Source organism: Apium graveolens, chromosome 9, assembly GCF_009905375.1.
Source record: "Apium graveolens cultivar Ventura chromosome 9, ASM990537v1, whole genome shotgun sequence".
NCBI classification, from domain to species: Eukaryota; Viridiplantae; Streptophyta; class Magnoliopsida; order Apiales; family Apiaceae; genus Apium; species Apium graveolens.
This window is the reverse complement of record NC_133655.1, coordinates 222,702,629-222,707,101: the sequence shown is the minus strand read 5'-3', so window position 1 is coordinate 222,707,101 and position 4,473 is coordinate 222,702,629. Positions and strand designations below refer to the sequence as shown.

Genomic DNA, 4,473 nt, shown 5'->3' with positions numbered 1-4,473 from the left:
TTTTCATCTTTCTATTCCTATTCAGTGCTTATCTCTTATCATCCTTTCCTCTTTCCGTAATTCCTCTTCCTCGTCCTATCACTTCGGTCTGTATCTCTTTTAATTTTTATTTTTTTATGGGAGCTCGACATATTCGAGCAAACCAATAATACACAAGACAAAATTTAAAATTTAATCAAATATTTTTATAATATGAATAATACTTGTAAAAATAATATAAGCACATAAATTTATTTTATTTAATTATAATTTCATCGGGATATTACATTCTTCCCCCCTTAAACTAATTTCGTCCTCGAAATTTAAACTTATTTCGTACCTGACTTATTGAATAAGTGGGGATATTTTGATTTCATCATCTCTTCGGGTTCCCAAGTTGCTTCCTCTATTTCATGGTTTCGCCAAATCACTTTCACAAGAGGTATCACCTTAGTTCTTAATTTCTGTTCTCGACGATCTATTATTTCAACAGGAAATTCTTCATACTGCATATTTTCTCGAATTTCTATCCGTTCATAATCTATAATATGCGATGGATCTGGAATATACTTCCTCAGATATGATACATGAAAAACGTTATGAATATGCCCTAAACTCGGTGGTAATGCTAACTCGTATGCTTCTCCAACCCGTCTAAGAATCTCAAATGGTCCAATATAACGTGGACTTAACTTTCCTTTCTTCCCGAATCTCATAATGCCCTTCTAGGGAGAAATCTTAAGAAATACAAAGTCTCATTCCTTGAACATCACCTCTCGACGATCCTTGTCTGCATAACTCTTTTGTCTGCTTTGAGCCGTTAAAATTCTTTGTTGAATCAACTTGACTTTCTCGGTAGTTACACGAATTAACTCAGGCCCTAAAAATTTTCTTTTTCCAACTTCATCCCAACATAACGGCGTTCTACATCGACGTCCATAAAGAGCCTCGTATGGAGCCATTCCAATTGTTGCTTGAAAACTGTTGTTGTACGCAAATTCTACTAAAGGTAAATGTTCTTCCCAACTTCCTTTAAAGTCCAATACACAAGCTCTTAACATATCTTCCAAAACTTGAATTGTGCGTTCGGATTGCCCATCCGTCTGAGGATGAAACGCCGTGCTCATACTTAACTTAGTACCCATCTCTTCTTGAAAACTATTCCAAAACCTAGACGTAAATCTAGGATCTCTGTCAGAAATAATTGAAACAGGTACTCCATGCAACCTAACTATTTCCCGTATATATAATTTTGCTAATTTCTCTAATGGCGATGATTCTGAAATTGCCAGAAATGTGCACTCTTCGTCAGTCTATCCACAATAACCCAGATGACATCATTTCCTTTTTGTGACTTTGGCGAACCAAGTACTAAATCCATCGTTATGTGCTCCCATTTCCACTCAGGAATAGGTAAAGACTGTAATAATCCCCCAGGCCTTTGATGTTCTGCTTTTACTTGTTAACAAATTAAACACCTCTCTACATACTCCACAATTTCTCTCTTCATCTTAGGCCACCAAAAATGTTCTTTCAAGTCCTTATACATCTTCGTAGATCCAGGATGTACCGAAAAAGGTGATGAATGAGCGGTAGACAAAATTTCTTTCTTAATTTCTACGTCAGACGACACACATATTCGATCCCGAAATCTAACGATTTCATCATTACCTTTCCTAAAATCCTTTTTACCTAATTCTGAATTTGAATTATTCCAAATCTCCTTTAAGCATTCATCTTATCTCTGACTTTCCTTTATCTTTTCTAACAAGATGGGTCTAACCTCGATTTGATACAGTAAACTCTCTTCCCCTCCTTTCTTAACAAATTCAATCCTAAATGTTTCCAATTCCTTATGATTTATGGGTTCCACTTCAATACTCGAACAATTCCCTACTTGTTTTGTACTTAATGCATCAGCCACAACATTTGCCTTACCGGGGTGATATAAAATTTCACAATCATAATCTTTCAACAACTCCAACCATCTTATCTGTCTCATATTTAAATCCTTCTATGAGAAAATATACTTTAAGCTCTGATGATCAGTATAAATTTTGCACTTTTCCCCATACAAGTAATGTCTCCAAATCTTAAGAGCGAAAACTACTGCAGCCAATTCCAGATCGTGGGTGAGGTAGTTCTTCTCATGGTTTCTTAATTGTCGAGATGCATAAGCAATTACCTTACCGCGTTACATTAGCACACACCCCAAACCTTTTCTTGATGCATCACTATAAATCACAAAGTCTTCAATTCCATCTGGTAATCCAAGTACGGGAGCAGACGTTAGTCTTTTCTTTAACTCATCAAAGCTTTGTTCACATTCTTTTGACCAAACAAACTTAACGTCCTTCCTTGTAAGATTCGTTAACGGTCCCGCTATCTTAGAGAAATTTTGAACAAACTTTCTATAATATCCGACCAACCCTAAGAAACTTCGAATTTCTGTCACAGTCTTTGGTCTCTCCCAATTTATATTTACTTCAATCTTTGAAGGATCAACTAAAATTCCTTCTTCCGAAACTACATGTCCAAGAAAACTTACTCTTCTTAACCAAAACTCACATTTTGAAAACTTAGCATACAACTGTTCTTTTCTCAAAGTTTGTAACACCATCCTCAAATGTTCATCATGTTCTTCCTCAGTTCTCGAGTAAATAAGAATATCATCGATAAACATAATTACAAACTTATCCAGATAATTCCTAAATACTCGATTCATCAAATCCATAAATACTGCCAATGCATTTGTCACCCCAAATGGCATCACTACAAATTCATAATGACCGTATCGAGTCCTAAATGCCGTCAATGGAATGTTTTCTTTCTTTACTCTCAACTGATGATAACCTGAGCGCAAATCAATCTTCGAAAAGTAAGTGGCTCCTTGCAATTGATCAAAAAGATCGTCTATTCGTGGTAACAGATATTTATTCTTTACTGTCAACTTATTTAGCTCTCTATAATCAATACATAATCTTAGAGAACCATCCTTCTTTTTCACAAACAACACTGGTGCTCCCCAAGAAGAAACACTTGGTCTAATAAACTTTTTATCCAACAACTCTTGTAATTGTACCTTAAGTTCCGCTAATTCTGTCAGTGCCATTCTATATGGTGCTTTCGATACTGGTTGGGCATCTGGGATCAATTCAATCCCAAACTCAACTTCTCTTTCAGGGGGCAAATTTGGTAACTCTTCGGGGAAGACATATAAAAACTCTCTGACTACAGGTGTATCCTCAACTTTATTTTTAATTCCTTCATTCCCTACAACATATGCTAAAAAACCTTCACAACCTTTTTTTAACATCTTACAAGTCTTTAAAACTGATATCATAACACTGGGTTTTTCTAGACTATCTCCCTTGAAATATACTTTCTTTTTGTTCGAGCCGGTTAAACATATTCGCTTTTTATAACAATTTAGATTCGCCCTATGCTTCGACAACCAATCCATTCCCAGAATCACTCCAAAGTCCCTCAGTTCTAACGGTAATAAATCCACTAAGAAGGTTTGTTCACCAATCATTAAGGGACAATCTCGATAAATTTTATCTACGAACAAATTTCTACCGTTTGGAAGTTTTACTAGAAATCCATTATCTAAACTTTGCAGAGGTACATTTAACTTATCCATATATTTTGTATCCATAAAAGAATGGGTTGACCCCGAATCAAACAACACATGAACATCTTGAGCACAAAGTTGAAGCGTACCTGACATAACATCATAAGATTTTTCGGCATCCTGAGTTGTCATTGCGTAGGTTCATGCCACTGCCCTAGGTGCTGATTGTTGAAAAGGCCTTGCTGTAGAAGTCCTATTTCCTTTAGTTTCCACTTCTTTCCTGACTCCTTTTTGTGGGCAGTCCCTTGATAAATGACCTGGTTGTCCGCAACTGTAGCAAGAAATCACTTTAGGTTTGGGACATTGAGAAACTATACGTCCCTTTTCTCCACAATTGTAACACAACCCATCAGCTCGATAACAAATATCACCACCATATTTCAGTCCACATTTCTTACACTCAAATGCGATGATCCTCTTATTACTTCCCCGAAAAATCTCCTTCTTCCTTATATATAGTTTCTTGTTGTCCTTCTTAAATCCTGAGTTAACACTCAATTCTGTCTCTCTTCCTCGTTTCTTATTGTTGAAGAATTGAGTGCGAGCTTCATAGTCCCTTTCTGTAATCCTCGCCTTTCCAACCAACTTATCACATTGTTCCAACTCTAACAAGGACACCTTCTCTCTAATTTGGGGTTTCGGCCCTTCTTGAAATCTCTGACATTTTCTGGCTTCGGTATCAACCTGATGAGGAGCAAACCTGGAAAGTTCCAAGAATCTTGAGAGATACTCTGACACGGACATTCCTTCTTGCTTTAGTCCTAGAAACTTCATCTCCATCTCATTCTTCATACAGGTAGGAAAATATTTATCAAAGAACAATTCTTTAAACCTTATCCAAGCCATTTTAGAACAATCCT

The 4,473-nt window shown here is 36.3% G+C and overlaps 1 pseudogene; it reads right to left on the bottom strand.

Moving 5' to 3' along the window:
- Positions 1-308: 308 nt before the first annotated feature.
- LOC141685980 (uncharacterized) lies at positions 309-3,745 on the bottom strand (annotated as a pseudogene).
- Positions 3,746-4,473: the final 728 nt, after the last annotated feature.